The following is a 25,614-nucleotide window of genomic DNA, read 5'->3' on the forward strand; positions in this document are numbered from 1 at the left end:
AAAGATTCTATTGAAGTCTAAATTTTCATCCACATTTTTCCAAAAGTCAAACTATTCATAAACACCCACTACACTTCCCTTGTGGGTAAAAAATATACCATGATGACTTTCAGAAATATGAATGTCTTTTTTCCTCCTTGTTGTTTCATTTCCTCAAGACCTTTAGTTTATTTTGTGATAAAAGAACAAAGGGGGATCCCTGATACAATACGAAGAGTTCTGGAAATGTTAAGGCATATATCTCCTTTCAAAAGATCTATATCCACAACGTCACTAATACATTTCTCTCAATTATAGATTTCTCATGCATCTTAACTAATTTTCCATTCACTTGAGACATCCTTGTGAGATCTGTTTGAAGATTTTGAATCTCATTAATCATTTATTGTTACCAAAGTTCTAAGGCCTGCTATGGATGCTGTAACTTAACATTATAGGAGGCAAACACAAATTTTGTTTGTGGCATATTTCCATTATTCGATGCTCCTAGTGTTCCCCTTGTCTCCTCCTGATGCCCATCATCTTTCATGCCAAATTTTAGATATCTTTTACCATCTTCCAACTCTATCCCCAGTTCATCGGAATCCTTTTCAGGAACAATCCTCATTTATAGTTTTTCAATCTCATTTCTCAATTCTTGAGATTCTATAATGCCCCTAATAGTTGCATTCAATTCAATGCAAGCCTTATTTTATACAATGTCTTGCCATAGTTTCCTAATGCCATCCTTTTCTTGCATTTCCTACTAATAGATGTCAAGTAATGTTTCATTCTCTTCAATTATCTCCTTTAATTTCATTTGACACTCGTCAACCCCCATTCTCATATAGAACACCTCCGCTTCTTCTTTTCCATCCCCATTGATACTAGTAGCATGTTCATGTAATAATGTAGCGTCAACACTGCCTTGAATATATTCTTCATGCCATTGAATTAAGATTTCCTGATCTCTTGCATTTCCCCCCGTTCCATCTTACATTTCCGGCACATGCTCTCTACAAATTCTCTTACCTCAAAAATTCAACCACATTCTTCTTTGTCATCTCTTTATCGCATTCCTCTTTCATATAGCTTAAGCAACCTTTCATTCTCTTCTTATGTGTCTTGCAATTTTACTAGAAGTTTTGAAATCTCTTTTATAAGATGAAAAACTATATGTTCTACTTCAACATTCATAGCGCTTGTTCCATTTGGTCAAATATTTGGGCAATAATCCTTTGCAGACATGTCTCCCTTTCTTAAAAAATTATGATTCCTTTCTTTAATTTCCTTCTCAAGTTCCTCAACTTGATTCCTAAAAAAATGAACCAATTCTTGAGACTTTTCATTCATTTCATGTGCATCTTCCTTAAGTTTCCTTATTTCATCATTTATTACATGGATTTCTCATACATTATAATCAATATTTCATTATCTTTAATTGGATCCTTTATTTTTTTGCATAAATCATCAACATCCTTAGCCAAAGAAATGGAAGTTCCCCAAGCTTCTGCTTCATGTTGATTGGTTTCACTAATTTCTTCAACTAAATCTTTAAGCTCCCTTTCCATTGATAAACCATCTCTCAAGGATGTCTTCTCTTTCAACTCTGGAGCATGCATTGCATATTTCAATTGGAATGCTCCATCAACATCTGAAAGCTTCATCTTATCAAAATGAATCATCAAATCATCAATGTGCCTTTCCAAATTTTCTTTGGCTTCTAGGTAGAAGCACAAGTTATTATGAAGAGCTTCTACTTCCCTTCAGTATAAATCAACTTTTCTGCAAAACAATTCATTCTCCTCACTAATGGAAGAAAACTATGCTTCTGATGATTCCTTTTGGTTCACAAGGTTCAGGTCCTGCTCATGCATGAGCTTCCAGTCCAAAACTTCGAGCAAATGATCATGTTATACAACTATTTGTTTCAAAATTTTATCTAGCTCTACACCCTCATAAGATTCTTGGTACCTTCTCAACTATTCCATCAACCTTATATTTTCCATTGCAAACCTCATCACCTCAAGATTGTGATCGAGACTGTTCTTTAGAATTTGTAGCTCCTCCATTAACACATTCTTCTCTTCTAAAAGGTGTGCTTCTACAGACATCTTGTCAGAAGCAACTACCTCTAGTCTCTTAATTTTTTCTTCTCGAAAACAAAGCATCATCTTTCCACATTGTGCATCTTCCTCACGTTGTTTAACCAAAAGTTTTAGTTTTTCATTTTTAGTAGGCATTGCTTTCATTGTTGTTTCTAAATATTCCTCTATTTTTAGGGCTTTTGCAAGTGCATATTCCAAATCCATTTTGTGAAGAGCCTTCTTATGAACGAGTAGTGGGCCTACTAGAGCTTTCATATCCCATGCATATGGTCCTAAAGAGCTCAGTAGGGACATTCTTCCATAGTCCTCTTCTTGAGTGGGCGACACTTCTTTGAGTTGGCCACACACATGACTAACTTATTCCTTCAACTATTGAATTTGCATCATCAAAGTTATAACATCTCTTGTAGCATCTTCATTTATAGATGCATTATTCCAAATAAACTTTGCTCGTTGTGAAAATTTCAAAGTTCTAAGTGTCTCTATTGCACAACAATTAGAAGGGTTGACATTGGCAATGATAGTAATTTTAGAGTTTCCACCAAGAGAGAAGAAATGTAAGTTTGGAGTCACGATATGGTACATGTTGTAGTTCCCCATTGGCAATATTTACAAGATTCATGATTAAGAGCCTGAGAGATGAGAGTGATTTGTTGATGTTTGAGGCCTCTTTCAAGTGCTCACCCTTAGCACCTAAACTCTTTTATCTCTCTGAACCTACCAAATCAACTAGATTTAGGTGTCCAAATCTATGATGAGTCACTGACTGACTCTCCCACTTACTTTCAATTATACAAGTAAATACACTATGCGAGAAGCTACTAGCACGGTTCCAATTTGTTGCTATGACTTTCATTTTGGTCACTCCCTGCAGGAGTAGTCGAATAACACCATTCACCTCAACTTCTGAAATATTTTCAACATACACTCCTTTCTTGGTAGCTTCCCTCATCTGCAAATTTGTTGATGATGGTTCTAGGAGATTTGCAACTTTCTCATTGTATATTTATAGAAATGAAGACTTGTAAATAAATTTCAATTTTTCTTCTTTTAGAGCTTCTTCTTCCATATGGATCCTTACAAACATATGCAGAAAAGCATGAGGCATCATTCCACGGTTTGCACTCACTTTTTTCTTTGCGTCCTCAATATCACCAAGCATGGTATGTGTTTTCCCACTCCCAACCTGACCATATGCAAAGATATTGTTGTTGTATCCTCCCATGTAGCTCTCAACCATGAGAAATATATCTAGTTTCAAAAGTTTTTCCTATGATATATTTTCCCTAGCTACAAGGTCAAATGTAAAATGAGACTCTGGGTGCCCCAACCATGTAATAGTGTGGCCATTGTCTTGTTTCACACATCTAGAATGACCTTGAGAAACAACTTCAATGCTAATAAGACTTTGAATACAAATAACAACCTGAAAATTATGGTCATCCCAGAAATATGGATCCTCTTGAAGCTCAAAATGATGTTGCACAAAATTTTTCTTTGAGTCTAATTCCAAACCTTTTACATGAGAAACATTCTGGGTTTCTGTAAAAGGCACCATCGGGAGATTCCCAGTGCTTGCATTGACACACTGGTTGGTTTTTAGAGATTTAGTTACACCATTTGGGGTACAACCAGAGACGTTTTCAAGATTTCCAGCTCTAGAAAGTGGAGGGTTAGAGAAATGGCTCATCTCTTGAATTTTTCCTTGGGACGGATATTTCACCAAGCCTGTAGAAGAAAATTGGGAAAAATCCACAACTGTGGTAGTTGAAAATTGAGTTCTTGACTCGTGCCATCCAAAACCTTTTTTTGTTATTTGAAAATCCAATTGAGATATTCTGTAGATTATTCTTAAACGTGCCAAAATTAGATTCTTTGCAAGTATTTTTGGAAAACTAATTTGAAACTTGGACTTGTCCAGACACGAAAATCTTTGCCAAAAAACTTGTTTTAGGAGTACACAGATCTTGCTCTGGTTTTGTATAGGATGATCTCGAATGGGACATAATGGAGGCCGCAAAGTAGACAAAGAGTGATCGTTGGCACTTAATTCTTGGAAAGATTAGCATCAACATTGTTATTTTTATTATTGCACTTTGGAAATATTTTTTCATTGAGTTCCTTAAAGGTATACGCAGAGGAGAAGCAACTTTCCTCATTCTGATTCATTAATCAAGAAGTAAAACAAGATTTCCCCTGAAGTGATATCAGCAAAACCCTAGGACGAATGGTTCAACCCACTACCACCACTTCCACTGACATAGTTTCAAAAAATTTCCCCTCTTGTAAATATTGATTTTGCAATGGTTACAGTATCCAAACTACCCTATGTTCATCTCTTCTGACAGATTCAAATGTTAGACATTCTACAATTTTAACAATGATTCTGCATGCGGAATAAACTCAAAGAATCATTAAACCTTATTGCCCAGGGATACGAGTTACCTCCAGCCATTGGTGATGTATTGATGCAGGCCACAGTCCACAAGCTTCTCTTTCAGCACTCCAGCTTCTGTCCAAGAAAAAGAACACAAACTTCTGAAGGCACTTCCAAGCTCTGCTATCTCAGCTAGATGGTGTAGAACTGAAGGGGGTTGAGATAGGAGCTTGGGGACCAAACAGATGAACCTATAGCTAAGCTTCCATCAAGCTTCTAAATGCTATGTGTTAGAAAAACCACAAATCAAGGTAGAGATGAGATCAAAGTAATGGACCACTTTAGTAGCTCCCAATTATTAATTTAGTAATTGCAGTTGATTTTCTTAACTTAAGGAAACTACTGCAGTTGGTTTCCATAAGTTAAGAAAAGCTGCAACTCCATAAATCAAGGTAGCTTTTGTGTTAAATTAATGGAGCTTAACATTCTCCCACTTGGTCCATACTTCCAAACTTAATGTCTCAACTTAAAAACCATTGATAATCTGTATTAAGTAATAGATACATGAATCATGGCGATAAGTCCTCTAATGACGAGTATTATCTTCCATGTATTACTATGTATTTATTCTTATTATAATTTATGTGGCAACAATATCTTAATGAATAAACCCTATGTTTATTCTTGGTCCTTCTTAAATGAATTTTCTCAAATCAACTTAAGGTGCACATAAATATGAGAAAAAGCATCACAATAATTAAGAATTTCATTAACATTGTCCATACAATGATAAACTGCATAATGGAACCAAGTCCCATATTCAATACATGATCCTTGAATTTAAATGGTGGCATGCCCTTAGTCAAAGGATCAGCGATCATTAACTCAGTGCTGACGTGCTCAATGACCACTTTATTTTCTTTAACATGTTCCCTTATAGCTAAATACTTAATGTCGATGTGTTTATTTCGACTCCCACTTTTTTAGCCATAAAACCAGCAGCTGAATTATCACAATATATTCTCAATGGCTTAGATATAGAATCCATAATTCTAAGCCCAGAAATGAAATTCTTAAGCCATACACCATGTAAAGCAGCCTCAAACAGGATATACATAAGCATGTAGTCTTTGGTTCCTTAAAGGTACCTCATTACTTTCTTTGCAGCTCTCCAGTGGTCTAAACCTGGATCATTCTGACATCGTCCCAACATTCCCAATGGGAGCTACACTTGGTGAACAATCCTTCATCCTGAATCTCTCTAAAATTTTATTAATATAGGTTCCCTGTGACAGACCCAAGTTGCCTCGAAATCTGTCTCTATGGATCTTAATGCCAATGACATAAGATGCCTCACCCATATCATTCATATCAAAACTTTTAGAGAGGAATTGTCTCACCTCATGTAGCAAACCCTTATCATTGGTTGCTAGCAAAAGGTCATCCACATATAAAACAAGAAAACAAATTTTACTCCCACTAACCTTCAGGTATATACATTGATCCATAATGTTTTCTACAAAACCAAAAGAAGAAATTACACTATGGAATTTCAAATACCATTGGTGGGATGCTTGTTTTAAACCATACAATGACTCCTTGAGCTTGCAAACCAATTGCTCATGAAGAAGTGTTATCAATCATTAATGAAGAAGTGTTATTAATCATCATCTTTTAGTACCAGTGTGAACATGCATTGAATCATATGTGACATTGTTTTGTAGATTAATGCAGTAAAGACCATTAGACCAAATACCATTCCCAACATAATCAGATTTATAGAATAGACTGAAAGATTTTTCTGAAAAGTTTAAGGAATATCCAAAAGGTACAAGCCTTGAAACTGAAATCAAGTTTCTAGAAAAACTTGGAACATAACAGGTCTTTTCTAACTCCAAAACAAAACCACCATTTAAAGTTAAATAACATGTTCCTATAGCTTCCACATGCGAGCCCATCTTGTTTCCTGATAAGATGCTTTGCTCACTTCCCACTGGCTTCCTTTGGTTTTGCAAACCTTTGCAAGGAATTCGAAATGTGAATTGTTGATCCAGAATCAATCCACCATGTGTTAATATTAACATTAACCATATCAGATTCACAACAACCAAACGAGATTACTTCCTCAAGTTCGGGAATGTCAGAACGAATTTCAGAGCAATTTGCAGGTTGTACTACTGCATCAAAATAAAGAATCACATGCTTATGTTGAGGCTTAATAAACTTTCATGTTTTACCAATGTAAAACATGGTAAAAAGAATTGAATCAGATGACATGAAAATTGCCTGTGGGCTAAATTTTCAATTCAAGCAGATTCAATAAAACTTTTATAAACTTTCATGTTTTACCAATGTAAAACATGCTAAAAAGAATTGAATCAAATGACATGAAAATTGCCTGTGGGCTAAATTTTCAATTCAAGCAGATTCAATAAAACTTTTATGAACTTTCATGTTTTACCAATGTAAAACATGCTAAAAAGAATTGAATCAAATGACATGAAAATTGCCTGTGGGCTAAATTTTCAATTCAAATAGATTCAATAAAACTTTATGAACTTTCATGTTTTACCAATGTAAAACATGCTTAAAAGAATTGAATCAAATGACATGAAAATTGCCTGTGGGCTAAATTTTCAATTCAAATAGATTCAATAAAACTTTATGAACTTTCATGTTTTACCAATGTAAAACATGCTAAAAAGAATTGAATCAAATGACATGAAAATTGCCTGTGGGCTAAATTTTCAATTCAAGCAGATTCAATAAAACTTTATGAACTTTCATGTTTTACCAATGTAAAACATGCTAAAAAAAAAGAATTGAATCAAATGACATGAAAATTGCCTGTGGGCTAAATTTTCAATTCAAACAGATTCAATACAACTTTATGATAAAACTTATTAATTCATAACTCCTGTGGGTAGGTTATGAAATTTTATCCTAATTAATCACATAAATATAATAAAAATTCCTGTGGGATAAAATTTATTATATTCAGTGTAATTAATTACAATTTAATGTCTAAATAATCTTTATGTGATCTTGCCAATCAATATATAATTTTATTTAATTAAAGATGCTGTGGCTACTCTTTAATTAATTAAAATTACATGGATCACTAGACATTAACTTAACCAGAGAGAAAATTAATGTTTACTGAAAGGAGTAAGTCAAAATGACATTTTAATAAACTCCATATAACTGTAATAATTCTCCAGCAATTCAAAAGCAGGTTAAAGCAGTCAGTATGATTAAAAATTGATTGTTCAATTTATAAACTTAACCCGGAGATTGACTCACAAAATTAATTTTCAACAACGCTAAATCTGAACTTCATGCGAAATCAACATAGAATCAAAACTGAATGCCCAAATGAGAAATAAACCATTTCTTATTTCTCTTCAATGTTCATAAACTGAATGCCCAAATGAGAAATAAACCATTTCTTATTTCTCTTCAATGTTCATAAACTGAATGCCCAAATGAGAAATAAACCATTTCTTATTTCTCTTTAATGTTCATAAACGTAAGTTTAATGTAAATATGTAATCAATTATAAAACTTACTTTGCATTTTGCATTGTTGATTTTATATAGTTATCCAAATTAACTATATAAATTATAACCAAACCATAAAACATAATCAAAATATATACCATATTAAAGCGCCTTGGGGTTCATAGCTCCCACTAGAAAACAATACACATCATGTAACCTTTTGCCCTCGAGGTGCATGTCATATTAAACCCAGGTTTAGATGGGTTTGGATAAATCTGCATATTCAATACACCTTACACCAAGCAGTCGAAGGAATCCCCACCCAACTGCAAATTTATGATGGCAATAGATACAAAAGTGTAGAAATTTTCATTGAGGCAATACCAACCATATTTTATCACACGAGTTATGGTTATTTGTATGTAGCCGATTGCTATGGCCATGACCGACCCTTCAAAAGTTACATTAAGTGCCGAATTGTTTGAATGTAGTTGGCCGACACATAGTAGACGTGAATATGATACTTCAGAGAAAGCAAATGTTTGACACTAAATGCAGCAGACAAATTACAAGACTCCGGATTAGTGAGATGATTGCAATGACAAATGCAACTGCGGACACATTAATGAACACAAGGCTTATTAAACACACCATACAATGCAATTTATTAAACACTTCGCTCTCCTAAAAAAGATAAGCTGAAATACAACGAAGCTATCCACTAACAGTAGGGGTACTGAATTATCTCTTCCATCGCCTTCTCTTTTGAGGGCTCTAGCAGCTTGAGGTTCTGAATCATTCTCAAAATGTTTGCCAAATTCATTGTCCGTTTCGAAGGACTTGACAGTAAGAGATTGGTATGGAATGAAGGCCTGACGAAGACATAGTTGCGAAATGGCAACCACAGCTGCCGCAGAGATGCGGAACAAGGGGTGAAGGATGGGCATAAAGAATGTTCATGGTTGATGGGTTTACCAGGCGAGAGGCCATGGATGCAATGGCCCAGCAGAAACCTCTCAATCTACTTTACATTTATGTTCACCCATGAAACTTAATATATACAAATGCACCGAGGCTTCAGGACTAACAAAAGAAAAGTTTATTTTCTGAAGCCCAACCGATACTTTTCCAAAACGTCCATTCAGAAGCGGGTTTACCAAATGCAAATTAAAAAACTTTATGCCCTAACTCCGATCTTGGTTGCAGCAAAAAACATAGGAATTTCCACATAAAAAATCAATGGCTTTCATGATTATCAAGGGCCTAACGTTCACATGCCACCTGGGATAGCACAGCGATGACAGCGAGAACAGCGATGAGAAATGGTGTAGACACAACACTCCCTAGATGGAAAAGCTTTAAACGAATTTAATAACAGCTTTTATAAGGGATCTGGGAAATTTTATCTCATACGCCTTGAAAATCCGCGACTTGAATCCCCAAAGGGCATAACAACGCCCAAACTCTTTCTAGCATGCTGAAAAGCTTCGGAAATCCGCAGCTAAAACCCTTCCTCCTAGCTTAACCGTCTGGAAATCCACGGCCCGAATCCATCCCATGGGATAAGCGATTGGAAATCCAGGCCAAAACCCTATCTCCTTTGCTAACCCTCAGAAAACCCCAGAGGGTTCGAATGAAAGCTAGCCCAGCATGGAGACGACCATGTGATATTGGCTGGAAACCAATAGAAGTGGAGATAAATCTAGATTACTAACCAAATCGGTGGCAGGAATGGGAAACTGCAGTAAGGCGAGCAAGATCCATAGGCTCATCCAGGTAACTGAATATTCAGCCTGCCAAGCCCGAGTCCAGACGGTCTAACAGACTTGGGGTATCTTCTTCCGTGGATGAAGCAGAATTCTCTACAATCTCCATGGCCACGAACAAACAGACTCGGAAAACAACCCTTATAACCCCATGGACAATAACGATACGAAAGCCACCAATAAATTCCGACATTGATTATCCAGAGAAGGGGACAAAATCAAAATTATATGAAAAACCCATCCATATAATACACTAATGGTCGCCGCCAATAAAATCGAGAAAATGAAAATATAGCAAGCCTTGTCAAAATTTCGATCTAGAAACGAAATTACGAACCGAAAAATGTGAAGCAAAACAGGGTACTCTTGAAGCCATTATTTATAAGTAAATCTCACACCAAGACAGAGGTAAAATTTTGCTCCGATACCAACTGTTAGACATTCTACAATTTTAACAATGATTCTGCATGCGGAATAAACTCAAAGAATCATTAAACCTTGTTGCCCAGGGATACGAGTTACCTCCAGCCATTGGTGATGTATTGATGCAGGCCACAGTCCACAAGCTTCTCTTTCAGCACTCCAGCTTCTGTCCAAGCAAAAGAACACAAACTTCTGAAGGCACTTCCGAGCTCTGCTATCTCAGCTAGATGGTGTAGAACTGAAGGGGGTTGAGATAGGAGCTTGGGGACCAAACAGATGAACCTATAGCTAAGCTTCCATCAAGCTTCTAAATGCTATGTGTTAGAAAAGCCACAAATCAAGGTAGAGATGAGATCAAAGTAATGGACCACTTTAGTAGCTCCCAATTATTAATTTAGTAATTGCAGTTGATTTTCTTAACTTAAGGAAACTACTGCAGTTGGTTTCCATAAGTTAAGAAAAGCTGCAACTCCATAAATCAAGGTAGCTTTTGTGTTAAATTAATGGAGCTTAACATCAAACCCTATAGTTCGATGCTCAAATAAATTCTGCAACGGTTAGAGTATCTAAACTACCTTATGTTCATCTCTTCTGATAGATTCAAACCTTATAGTTCGATGTTCAAATAGGACTGTACAAGTTCGATTATCCCTGTTTTAGGTCAGAAATTGTTGGACTCATATTATTCAGACCCATATAACTCAATCCCAAAGAGATAAGATTCAAAATATTCTTTTACAAGAGATGATTACAGAATAATCGTAGTAGAATATGAGAAAATACCAGTCCCTTGAATTTCCCCAAAATTTAGGACTTCTAAAAAAGAAAAAACTGAAAACAAAACTCGCAGAGTTTAAGTTCAACAAAATGAAGCTTGAATTCTTTGAATCCTCCAATTTTATCTCGAATGAGCTGCATATCACTAGCTTCTTGTGATTTTCCACATGATATGATATCAATATTATATTCTTGGCCAATGTTGTAACTCTTCCTCTGTTTCCTTGCCTTGATATCATATTCTTGCCAATGCTCTAGCTCTTCCTCTATTTCCCTGCCTTGACATGATATATCATGGAGTGTGATTAAAATCTCATGGAATGTGCTTTTATATATATATATATATATATATATATATATATATATATATATATATTTAAAATATTGATCAATGCCCAAATAATAAAGTATGAAATGTAATGTTAGAATGGGAAGGAAATATAGTTTTAAATTTTTTAATAACTTTTTTATTATATAAATTTTAAATTTTGAAAATATTATTAATGTAAATATCACAATATATAAGATATAATGTTGTAATTTTAAGGAAATGAATGAGAATTGATATATATATATATATATATATATATATATATATATATATATATATATATATTTTGCACTTATTTCTATCTGCTTATTTGATTGGAAAATAATAAAAATGTTATATAAAAATAACGAATTTTTTTTAACAACAATAATATAATATTATAATTTATATAATACATGATTATAATATAAATTTTTATATTTTTATATTAGTTTAAAAGCGGAATTAGATATGTAAACCTCAACATTTTTAAAAGTAATGTTATGAAATACAACCTATATTTTTAAAAATACTGTTATAAAATATATGGGCATATTATTGGTTTACTCATTACTTTCTTATATATATAATTTTCTTTATATATAAATAGATATTAATAAAAATAATATTATAATGTAATGTGTTTTTAATCATTTGTGACATGATATCATGATTGTGTTTGTTTGATTAATAATGAAGATGATAATATGATGTATTTTTAAATGATAAAATGTTGTTTGATAAATAATATAATGATTTTTTTTTTAACATGTTGGGTTTGTTAAATGATAATAATGATTTTTATTTTGTATTTATTAGATGATATGACAATAAGGAACCTCTCCGTAAACTAGGTCATGGGGGATTTGAACCTTGGATCTCTCAATTTTCACAAATTTCACATTACTTAGATCACCAATTGAGTTGCCCCCTAGGACATGATAATATGTTTTTTTAATTAGATAATATTATTGTATTTTTGTTTATTAGATTATATGAATTGTGTTTGTTAGATGATATTATGATGATAATGATGATTTATTTTGCATGTTAAATGAAATCAATAAGTTTCTTAAAGCATATGGTGTTGATATTTATATGTTCTTAATGTGTAGTTTTGTTCATATATAAATATGTGTGTGTGTGTCTGTGTGTATTTTTGAGTGATGAGATATTTTTATTTGTTACATGAGATGATAATGACAATTGAATTTTATTTTGGTTTTATTTGGAGTGGGGTGGGAGGATTATATAAGAGGAGAGGAGGGAGAGAGAGAGAGATAAGGGGGAGAGAGGGATATTGAGGGGTTCAGTGTGAAAGATGACTAGGGGGGAGGCGAGAAGGGTGATATTAGGAAGAGAGAGAGGTGGAAAGTAGAGAGAGAGAGAGAGAGAGGAGGGTATAGAGGAGAATAGATGGAGAGAGGTGGGGGAGTGAAAGAGAGATTTGGGGAGAAGGAGATAGAGAGAGCGAGGAGGGGATAGAAAGAGAGGTAGAAATAAAGAGAGGTAAAGAGTTGGGTGTGAGGGAGGATATTTGGAAAAGGGAGAGAAGGAGAGTGAATGAGAGGGGGAGAGTCGGGAAAGAGAGGCAGGGAGTGGGGGAGAGAGAGTGGAGGAGGGAGAGGGACAGTGGGTGAGGGAGAATGTGCATGAGATAAAATGAGAGGGGGGAAGATTTATGGGGGGGGGAGAGAGAAAGAAAAAGAGAAGAGAGAGTGAGGGGGTAGAGAGGGGGGACGGAACATGGATAAAGAGATTGAGGGGGAAGGGAGGGACAAAGCCTTGGGGGAGTGAGTTTTTGTGAAGGAGGGATAAGGGGGGGGGGTGAGAGATTAAGAGGAGAGAAAGAGAAAAATACAAAAATATATAGATGCAAAGAGATGGAAAAAGAGATGGTGGGAGGGGGAGAGGGAGAGATAGAGTAAAGGGAGAAAGAGGGGGGGAGGAAGTGAGAGAGAGAGATATTAGAGAGAGGGGGGAGGGAGTGAGAGAGAGAAATATTAGAGAGAGGGGGGAGGGAGAGAGACAATGGGGAGAGAGAGAGTGGATAGAGAGAGAGAGAGAGGGAGAGAGGGGGAGAGGGAGAGAGGCGGAGAGGGAGAGGGATACCCATTATTCACAACAAGTATATTCCCTTTATTGACTTGTTGTGAAACATAGTGTTGACTTGTTCTGTATATTCCTTTATATGTTCTCGCAACTAGTCTTGACCAAATAGAGCCACTCATTCATCCTTGTCATAAAAGAAGCCTTGAAATTAACTTGACAGAGAACACTTATTTTTCATTAATTCCATGAAAGTTTCCATGTTTATGAGATGAATAGGACATAGTCACATCATCTACAAATCAACATTAGAGCAAGCTTTCACATTGAATACAGAATAATCCATGCTAGAGGATTGAATAAGGGAGTGTAATAATTGAAGGTTGAGTGTAACTTCCAATAGATTATTCTCTATGTGAATCCCATTTGTCATCAGAGTTTGTTATATTTCTCATTTTCATATGTTGTTGGAGTGTGACTGCACATTCAATACGTGTTAGAGCTTTTGCATTAGTTTATATGTGAACTAGGAAAATCACAACATAAAATATAATACTTAATCAAGCACACATGCTTATGAATACAACACGATTATTTGACATAGCAACTTGGACCTCATCAAAAAAAATTTGTTTGGTAAATAAAAGAAAAGAATTATCTTATTGAGAATTTACAAAGGAGCAGATCACATCATTATAGAGACTAGAAAATCTTTCATCTAATTTAGTGTTCGTATACCATAGTCTGTATATATAACATTTGCCAAAAAAAATAGAAAATTTCTCTTGTCTATTACCTTTTATTTGTAAATACTACAAAAAGAAAGGTCATTACTTATAAATAAGGGTGGTTGTTCATGTCCATCATAATTCACCATGAATGCATGTGTATAGCAAGATTCTTAGATATGCATTGCAATAACACACAAGGAGGTTTCTCTCTTTATTCCTCTCCAAAGACCCAAATAGGTTGTAATAAGTTCCCAGTGAGTGAATGATTAATTAAGTGATGGGGGTATAACCCATCGCTTTATATGGATTTGAGATTTGGGGCCCCAACCTTGGTTGTAGATAGTGGTCTTGCATCTAGAGGGTCTAGACTTGTGCATGAACACCTTATTTGGTGAAAATGTATTCATAAATATTTATCAATTGATTTTTCATCATATGTCATTTTATATACATGCACATAATCAATATTCCTAAAACATGGTTGATCTTTGTGTGCCTTAGACCATTAAATGACACAAATCATAGCGAGATGTGCTTGAGTGTGGTTTGAGTAATTGCATTGTGGGAGAACTAATATACATCTAAAATGTATATAAAAATAATAAGGGTGCATTGTAGCATGCATGTGGGGTCATAAGAGAGGCATCATGTCACTATACTATGGATATAAAAATAAAGGGGTATAAAAAATGTTAATGAAAAAATGGATACCTACTATAGTGAAAGTAGGAGGTGTATTAGGTTTGTATTGTTAGGGGGTTAAATAAGGTGATTTTTAGAGGTATTTTCCAATATGTTGTCACATTAAGGGTATTTTTTAGTATGCCATGAACACACATGCGATGTCAAAGGTTCATTGAGTGAAGCCCTCGTGGATTGTTCCCATCCTCTATAGAAGGTAATTAAATGGACCACCCTTAATTTGTATACCAACCTAATTTCCTCGTAGTCTACATAATTGAAACAATCATTTTCTTACTAATTTCATATTTTGAGATCAAATTCACCCTCATTGCCCCCAATTAATTTCAGCGGAGAATGATTCAAAACCACATTGTTATCCTGCGTGACTTTAGAAATAAAATTCTATAAAAAGAGGGTATTATTAACATCAGAATTGGATTTCTCTGTGGCATCCATGAGGTCAGCTGCAACAATGGGGTGCAAGAAGATGATTGACGAATCAACCTCCATGCGGCAAAAAAATATGATGAGATTTTTTGTAAGAGAGGCCTTAGTGGTGGATTGATTAACCAAGTTCACATGACATGCAACCTAAAATCTCCATGAATTCTTAAGCTCGTAGATTTAACCCTGGAAATTGGGGTTTTGAGAACTAGGAATTTGATATCCACATCTCCCAAAATGTGGAACTTGTAGACCGATTCCATGAGTTGAAACAAAAGCTTTCTCACAAGGCTACTAGCTGCATCAACCTCACCCCTGATGTGACAATATGTTATGAATTTCTTTATGCAATCAAGGGTAGGTTCCACCATTTTTAGGAAACCTGAATCACAAGCCACAATTAAGGATTTCAGTATTATTTATGTTGAAGGAAATGAGCTCATCAACTACAATTGTGATGAAACGAATTACTATCTATTGTTCTCATTACCCGGAAAGTGGCTTCCATTTATTGTTCTTACTGATCGACAAGCTGTTGTGTGACTGAAATATTTTCTAGCACAACCTTGCATTCTTGCATGAGCTTAAAATTATTGTGTCGTGACGAATTATTTATGGTATTGTCTAGAGAAGGGCTTATTATGGCCCCCAGATGGGAATCCAAATATAGGGTGACCCAATATTCTACCGTTGATTGATCTATGAGAGACAAATTCATTTATCGAAGAAAAATGAGGGTAGTGAAATGTAATAATAAGGAACCATCATTTGGCTCATTCTATTTATTATAGAAAAAACCCTATTATGTTTCCCAAGAGAAAAAATATTAATTAAAATAAATGAAAAGTAGAAAATGGAAAGTTGAGATGAAATAAAAATTTCAACTCAAACTTATGTGTCAAAACACCTTGTTATGTACTAGTGAATGGACAACACCTTTCAAGGAGCAAGAATTTAATTGTAGAACATCATTTTCAAATTCCAATCAATCTGTTTTGCGTGAAAGCTAATATTAGAAACTACAGGATGGAGAATGTAATACCCCAAGGAAAATCATGTTTTCAAGATTTCGAGGAATTCATATTCCATCACCTGTGTAGATCAAATAATTAAACCGCAAATTGGTTAAGAAATATGGATATTCAAACTAAGGGAAAGGACTCCTACAATTTGAAAGTAACTACTATATCAGACAAAGAGGATTGGAAAAGGAAGATCCATATTTCTACAGGTGACATGCTGGTAGGTATATTCAAAGATGAGGTGGAACCAACAAGAAATTAGTACATTTCGAATAATTCAAGTACAAAAATGTAAATATATTCAATGCTCAAATCCTTGTGTCCTGAAGGTAATAACATTACTTTAAATTCATGCCTAATGGGTAGATGGATCCTTTGAAACTCCAACCCATAAGGCTCCAAGTCGATAAATTGTTGTAAGGGGAGATAAATGAGGTAGAAGACACATCAAACAACAATAATATTATAGATAAACCTTCAAATAACAAAGGAACACACTATCTAAAACTTCTTATGATAACAATAGCATGTATATCTTCAAGGCAAGTTTGGGTGCCAAGTTTGGGTTCCAGAGGGATCCCTGGGATCTTATTGAAACTCACTTGAAAAAAGAACATTTCAAACCAACCATTTCATTAAGAAGGAAAGAGTGGAAATTTCATTCCCTTATTTCAGCAACAACGTAAAGATTGGATTTGTTTTATCTCTCATCCTTAAGGCTCATTGCATATGCCCATCTAATCACATCATCCAAACTCCTTCATAACTAAAAATAGTAATGGAGAGCCATTATAAAAAAATTGGGAAAGGACAAAGACATAGTGTATCTAGATGTCCTTTCATTGTCTTTGCCTCCATGGTTTAGTGAAAACCTAGTTATCAAAATGGTGCACCTAAGACCTCCGAAGGCCATGACAGGGACCCTCCAATTCCTCAATATATTAGCTCCAAAATTGAGTCAGACATTGAGATGCCCCAATGGCTCCAGTTGTAATTCGAAAGCTAAGATGTCCTAAAAGGACCAAATTGAGAAACCACTAAGATGTCTTTTTATAGGAAATCTTAATTCCTACATTAATCGTCAACCCAAGGTAAGTCTTTTTATCTCAAGAGTGTTAGCACTATATGTGCAGTGAATTCAAAGGTTATCTAATGATAAATCATTGCAATCACTAATAACTATTTCTTCAACTCACTCCAAACAATTCTGAAAGAAATAACTATGGAAGAAATAACTCTTGAAAGGACTCTTAACACACTATGCAACTCTATTTAACTTGTTCCAAAATCAAATTAAACTAAATGCAATTACAAAGAATCATGCTTGAAAATCTTCAAATAGAATTAAAACTAACTCACTCAATCAGCAAAGAGAACTGTAACAACTGCACAACAATGATAATCTATAGCAAATCTGAATTGAACAATAAATCTAATTAAACGACAAATCCTAATTGAACAACAATCTCAATTGAATGACAAATAATAATAGAATAGCGAATGAGCATATAATGATAACTAATATCTAAACAGAAAATTACTTATGTAAGAAAATTATGGAAATTGATCAATGCTATCTCTAAGATCTATGATAATATAACTCAGAATGGACAACAATATACTACTGAAACTAACATAACCAATCCAATCAAAGCATTACTCAGATATATCACACAGCTATTTCTGAATCTAAATGAACAACAATATGAATCAGAATCATCAATCTTCACAATAAGCAAAATGATACTAACTTAACAATAATAATTAGTAAAGACTAAATAGAAAAGATTATAACACAAGAAAGAAATAGAACTTCTCTTGACTATGCCCAGAGTCACAAGAAGTCTCTGCTAAGAAATACTCAGAATATAGGTATGAACAAATGTAGTATTTCTTCATTAAAATAAGCAACAGGGTTACAGCATCACTGAGGTAACAGTATTATATGTCTCAAAAGAACAATTACAAGTTATGAAATTCTGAACTCTGTGCAGTTTTTCCTTTCAACCTTATATATTACATTTAGAAAATAAATAGATAAAAGTGAATCCTTAGGATTAGGGGATCCTGAGGATTTCGTTATACATAATCTGATTCTATCATGAAATAACATCAGTCTTCTTGGTCTTTCACTGCCTTGCCTGCCTCAGACGCTGTCTTTTTCCTTTTACAGCCTGATGCTGCTCTGTCGATTGAACAACTATTGTTCAATTCGCATCTTCTACATATAAAGATAGCAAAAAGTCAATTTCTCATGCTATATTTATCTAATTTGTTACCAAGTGCTTTTACCCAACTTTAGTTGTTATTTCCTTTACTTTGATCCATAAACAAAGATAATCATGTGATGATAAATGTTGAATAAATCTATTTATGAAGAGAAAACATACCTTTTTCCTAACCCAACATACTCCCCAGCTTACCTTGTTGCATGTCCTCATGCAATTAAATAGTTGATGTGTAGTTGAGTTAGGGAATAGGCAAGATATACCTCCTCCTTATAATTTTTGAAGCCATTTTTCTTCTTTAGTATAGCAAAACCCTGGGTAACATCTTGATCCTTTAAGGTGTAGTCACAGTGATACTTCTATGGAGGATATCATATGATTGGAGTCATATACCAACATCCTATCCATTCAGGCCCCGTGGTTAAGACCATGTTACTGTACTTGTAGAAATGAGAGGAGGCAACTTTAAGGTTCTTGTATCCAAATGGTTCTCAATTTATAACAATAATGCTGGAGACCTCCCACCTTTGTCTGGCTGCAGACAAGGCTTCCTCATTAATCTCTTGGAAGTACTCCTTTCCAGCTTGTAAAATATCCATGTGAAATGGCCCCAGTTGGCCCACAACACCATCCCGCTTCATGAATTGCTTGTGTCTAACCAAGAGATGCAAGATTTTGGTTGGTTCCCCTCTCACCCATAGGTCGATTCCTTCTTCATGATTCCTAAAATTGTTGTGAGCCTTGGTCCACTTGAGTTGATTAGTGGCAAAAGAGAGAAATGCCTAGAGTTGTACATCCCCTATAAAGGGGCCAAGGTTGTTGTCTCTGTCATCTTCCAAAAAGAAATTGTGCATATAAAGTTCACAGAGAGGCGATGTACCTGCTTTTTCTGCTCTCTGAAGCACTTGACAAAATCCAGGGTAGTCTTGATTTCCATAGACTTCCCAGCCTTAACAGCTTTGACTTTCAGCAGGAGGTATCTCTCCAGGAGGAATAAGGCATAATTTGTAGCAGGGGCTCTGCATGACAGGGTGTTTGAATAAAGAGAGCAGACAGTTTCCAACTGCTCTTTAGCCTTTTGTAATTTGTCTCGTGCTTTCTCAACCTTTTTCTATTTAGCCTTGTACTAAGCAAGGTCTCATCGTCAGTCACTATAAGTGCCTCAAACTTTTTCTTTAACTCTTGATGTATCTTTAGGGGCACTACCTCCTCATTTTGTTGGGCTAATTCCTATTGAACCTTAGTAGTTCATATTGCAGTCTGCTAATAAATTCCTCCCTTACTAGGGGAATATAAGTGTCTCCTCTGTTTGGGTTTCTCCATCCTAGATCTCCATGGGATCGGTCTAAACAGTAGCTTTAGCTGCCTCTTGAATCATGCAATGACCAATTTGAATGTCCTCCTCAACATCTATTTGAACATCAATATTCTCGGTAGGGTAGTCTGTTTGGGTCTCCTGTGGGAGAACACAAGGGTCTTCAGTCTGCATTTTAGTGTCTTCTACAAGACATGGCTTTGTCTGAGTTTCCTTTGGACAGGTCAAAAGATCATCAGTTTGGGTTTCAGCATCCTTTCCAGAGCAATGTTTTGTCTGTGTTCCTTTGGTTTATTTTTCTACTTTCAAATTCCTGGCTCTAATGGCTTCTTTTGACCACTACCTTAGATTCCCAATTATTCGCTTTTGTTTTCTATACTTCTTAAGCATTTTTCTGAGCCTATCCTTGTAGGAATTCTTTATTCTAGGACTTCCAACCGGTGGTGGGTTGACTTGATTGTCCTCTGGTTCCTATATAGGTGGTATTGTGTCATCATCAGGGAGGGTTCCAACTAGAACTATATCTCCTGATGGAGCTTCACCTTCTAGCTCCTCTTTGTCATGGATTTCTCTTTTAGGAGATCCCAATACAATGGTGTCTCCTGAACAATTGTCATTCTCCAGATTTTCTTCTGGGTAGGACTTTTCCTGAGGGGACTTAGAAAGAATAGTATTTCCTGGTTGATTTACATCTCCCAGGGTTTCATCTATAGGATTTTCTTCAGTTGGGGGTCTAGTGGACCAGTATCTGCTATCTGATTTTCTTCTCTAATGACTTCCTCTTCATGCACCTTGGCTTCAAGGGGTTTTTCCACAAAAGGGATTGGTTCCCTCTGTTCCTCCACAATATCAGTAAATGGTAGGGTTTTCTCATGACCAGGGCTGTCAATAGAGGCAGACTAGTTGGGGGTACAATTATGTTCTTCAACATTCTCGGATTGTTCTCTACCCTCGCCAAATATCCCCATGTTCTCCAATACCCTAGCTACTTCCTCCTCATAGTCTTGCAAAGGGGAATTTTGTGGACTTGGAGGTGGTGTGCGGGATGGTCCAGCCTCATTTGTTTGAATTGGGATATGTTGTTGGGCTCTAACCCGCATAGAGCGCCTACGTTTTGTTGGATTCAAGGGCACAGAGGAATTATTTCTTTTTAGTGTCCTTCTCGGACCTGGGGTTCTTGGCCCTTGCTACTCTGTTGCTGTGTTTTTTGGAGGTGGGGCCAAAGTAGGATTTACAATATTGTCCCAGGTTAACTACTGTTGGGCCAGTCCATGTATGATAAGAAATTTAATTATTCCATGATGACAGATGATATCGCGTGGGTCCTTAGCTTTCCTAACTCGTCGAGTGACATCATGCAATAGAAAATTCAAATAAAACAACAAATTAACTAAAATTTTATGTTTTAGGATGGCTAACAATTTGAGTTGATGGGGCTTTACCACATCCTGGCGACCATCGCATGTGATATACCATTGCACAATGACTGCCAACTCATGCCAAGGTTGTCTTAACGCTAAAGGGTGAATCCCTTTCCCTGTTCAGGCTAACTGCTCATCAGGTCCTGGAACACCACAACCGCATTGTGCAGAAGGACGTGATTTTCTGTCCATTTGGTTCCCTCAGCCAGAAGTCCAGTGACTTCAGCTATGACTGCTTCAGAAACTATTATCTCCCTGCCTTTGACTATGGTGCTACCATTCTGCAAGTTCTGCAAGAATTCGAGTGTCATTTCTTTGTGAAATCCCTGCAATTTATTCAGATATTGCAGCCATCCTATGCACTCGAGAATTTCCTGAGCCTCATCTAATACCTTAAGTATTAAGGGATCATTTTAGATAGCTCTTCCTCCCATGGTTGTTGTACCTGTGACTAGTTCACTTGTATGCAATTGTTTTACACTTCTGCAATTCAGAACAGCAGCAGAGAACGTTAAAGAAATTAACAGAGAAATGATGATGTTTTGAGAATTAATGTCATATTTAGTTAAGTCATTTGTCCCGTCAACCACACTTAACACCGGATCATGAGTCTGCATGCCAACCATAATGGTTGTCATCCTTTCCCCAATCAGAAATACTTTCTAATTATTATGCATTCATAATCATCATGCAGTCCTTACCTGGAAGTTAATTCAAATGATTATCACACAATTATCCATAATTGCCACTCATGCCATTCATACGCAGGCCATCCCCCCTCTGACGAGAAAAGGGCATCCACGTCCTTCAAGCATGTGAAAACAAAGTGAAATCATTGACAATTCATAAATGTCGGAAACCAATCCAAAAAAAATGGCGTGTTAATCGGTAAGGCAATTAAAGCAATACACGTCATTAGATGTGAAATGGCCAAGAAAAAAGAAAAAATTAAAACAGAGATTTTAATTCATTATGACAAAATATTTTCACTGTAAGTGGTATTAATAACAAAGGAATAATCGACAGTATGTATTAATGACTGTCATAAAATGATTGGACAATTAAAATATGATGAATATATAACATAAGTTACAATGCATATCAGCTTGTAAGAATGCTATTCAAATGGGAAATTCCCGTTGGAAACAAATCCATAGGTGGTAATAGATAGAAATCATTTGGCAGTGTAAGATGATACTCCAATACCACAAGCAGAGCTTCCACTGCCAACAGGCATTCATAGCCTCGACGGGGTTACTTTTTAACCCCACAAATGAGCCAGAGTCCTCCTTTTAGTATGTATATGGTTCTTCTTTTCTTGTCATAAAGAGACCACTATGCTAGCATGGTGACCAGATGACCATAGTGCCATTCACCAGGATATAACAAGTGATCAGGCTAGCTTGTGATGAGACCCCCTGTCCTTCTGACAATTTTAATCATCAAGAAGGTCATTACCTTGGTTTGGTGGCCAAATTGGAATGTCCCCCATTACATCCTTATGATCATGGTAGGCTGGCTCAAGATAAGACCCCCTATCCTCTTTAAGAGAATGTTTGATGCATTTTCATAATTCATTATTTCCATTTTTTCTTTTGAAATTTTTATTGTAACAAGAGGGAGGCTCATTTGCTCCTTAAGAGTCAGGGGTGGTGTAAGAAGTAAAAAGATGCTAATGAAGGTTTATAATCTTATCCCCATATCATCGTATCAACTGGATTTATCCATTTGCCTGTATAAAAATAAGCCAGCATGGTTTGAAAATAGTGAATCATTTTATGATGTGTCCAAAAAAGAGATGTTCAACCAATCATTATAAAGATACACTGTATCAGTTGTTGAATGAAGATAACCATCAAAAGGCTTCATAGGTCATAATGATATTATCATTACTGTTTTTTCTTATATTAGGCACAAATCCATTCAAATGGTGTTTATTCAAAACATAAAAGAAAAAAGAAAGATGGCACAATGATCAATAATTAAAGAATTCATAGTTTGTCCTATTTAAAAAGACCAAAGGTGTGGTTCAATGGATTGAATAACAATTGTTCAATCGATTGAACAACAAAAATTAAAAGAAAAACACGCAAAAGTGTTGTTCAATCGATTGAACAACAATCATTCAATCGTTTGAACAACAAAAATCACAAAAAATGTAAAAGTGTTGTTCAATCAATTGAACAACAATTTGTTCAATCGTTTGAACATCAAAAAAGAAAAAACGTAAAAGTTTTGTTCACTCGATTTAACAACAATCGTTCAATCATTCGAATAGCAAAAATTAAAAGAGAAACAGCAAAAGTGTTGTTCAATCGATTGAACAACAATCATTCAATTGTTTGAACAACAAAAATCACAAAAATGTAAAAGTGTTGTTCAATTGATTGAACAACAATTTGCTCAATCGTTTGAACAACAAATATCACAAAAACGTAAAAGTATTGTTCACTCGATTAGACAAAAATCGTTCAATCATTTGAACAGCAAAAATTAAAATAAAAACACGCAAAAGTGTTGTTCAATCAATTGAACAACAATCGTTCAATCGTTTGAACAACAAAATCGCAAAAAAATGTAGAAGTGTTGTTCACTCGATTGAACAACAATTTATTCAATCATTTGAATAACAAAGATCGCAAAAACTTAAAAGTGATTTTCAATCAATTGAACAAAAATTGTTCAATCATTTGGACAGCAAAAACCAAAGACGTAAAAGTGTTGTTCAATTGTTTGAGCAGCAAGAATCGTAAAAAAAATGTAAAAGTGTTGTTCAATCGATTGAAAAAAAAACCGTTCAATCAATTGAATAACACTTATCAAGCACTCAAAAACCCCTCATATTTACATGGTGATGCTTAATCTAAATTGCAATCAATCAAAGAGAATATATACATTATTTACTATTTAAATAAATCTCAATTTTTTGAAAGAAAAGTTTCTCGGTCATCACTCCCTGTAGCTAATATTTGCATGGACGGGTCATCATATACTTGCTCGCAAAAAGACTCCTTGGTGATCAGTTTGTGCTAAAGATGCAATCGATGCCCGTTCACCTTAAAATAATGGCCAGATCCATCAATGGTAGTCAAGGTAAGAGTACCATTTCTATGCACTTCTTGAACCTCATAAGGGTTGAGCCATCTTGTTTGCAATTTTCCCAGAAAATCCTGGAATCTGGAGTCGTAAAGGAGTGCCCAATCCCCTTTTTGAAACATCTTCCTCTTGATAAGGTTGTCGTGCCACTTTTCCCTTTGTTGTTGAATAATTGTGATCTGTTGCAAAGCGAGTAGTCGAGCGTCATTTATTTCATTGATCTGTTGAAGTCGCTTATTTTGGGCTTCTATTAGATCCAGCCCCACTTCCTTGGCTATTTTTAGAGTCTTTATTTTGAATTTGATCAGAAAAATAGGTTCTTTTCTGAACACGAGTTGATACGAAGAGTATCCAGTAGTATTCCTCCAAGTCGTGCGATAGGCCCACAAGGCCTCTAGCAGTCTAGCGGCCCAGTCTCGCTAGTATGTTGAGACTGTCTTGGTTAGAATCGCTTCAATGACCTTATTGGTGCTTTGTACCTACCCATTCGATGAGTGATACAGGAAAGTGGTCCTGTGCATAATATGATGGTTTTTGAGAGCGGCATTAATATTGATTCCTACGAATTATTGTCCCCCATCTATGATCACTTCTCGCGGTAAACCATACCACACAAATAGCACAAAAAGGAAGTTAATCACAACTTCCTCTATGGCTCTTGGTAAATATACTGTTTCCACCCATTTCGTCACATAATCCATGGCAACCAGTATGTAGGCCTTCTGATTGGATGGCGGATGGAATGGGCCAACAAAGTCCAATGCCCATCTCTCAAAGGGTTCTATGACTAATTGGGGTTGCAGAAGAATTCATCAGATTGGCTAGGCCTGCCCATCCTTTGGCAGCTATCACAAGCCTGGGCATATTTCTTAGCATCCTTAAAAATAGTGGGCCAATAATAGCCCATCTGTAATACCTTATGCCATGTCCTACGATCTGCGAAGTGTCCCCTACAAGGCTCATCATGGCAAGCTTTCAGGATGTCATAAATCTCATCCTCTTGAATGCATCTGCGTATATACCTGTCGTCCACTGTGTGAAAAAGATATCCACCTATCCAAGAGAATCGATCACTGCGTTGAATGATTTGTTCCCTCTCTCTCGTCGTCAAATGCCTAGGTAGCTTCCCTAGAGTCAGATAATTTGCCACATCTGCGTACCATGGCATCTTGACTGCTACGACAATTATATTTTCATCTGGAAATTGGTTGTCTACTGCCAGTGGATCATTCACCTTCGAGATTCGAGATAGAAAATTGGCAACAGGTTTTTCCTTCCCCGGACGATACTTAATACTAATGTCGAACTCCCGTAAAAGCAATAGCCACCATGTCACTCGACCATTTGTGATAGGTTTATAGATATCGAATGGTAGAGTGATCAT

At 35.6% G+C, this 25,614-nt stretch overlaps 1 pseudogene; it reads right to left on the bottom strand.

Moving 5' to 3' along the window:
- Positions 1–1,020: 1,020 nt before the first annotated feature.
- LOC149191083 (kinesin-like protein KIN-12G) lies at positions 1,021–25,614 on the bottom strand (annotated as a pseudogene).

The sequence above is a fragment of the Pinus tabuliformis genome, chromosome 3_1 (assembly GCF_031772625.1).
Source record: "Pinus tabuliformis cultivar Carrire ecotype Pingquan chromosome 3_1, CPIR1, whole genome shotgun sequence".
Taxonomy (NCBI): domain Eukaryota; kingdom Viridiplantae; phylum Streptophyta; class Pinopsida; order Pinales; family Pinaceae; genus Pinus; species Pinus tabuliformis.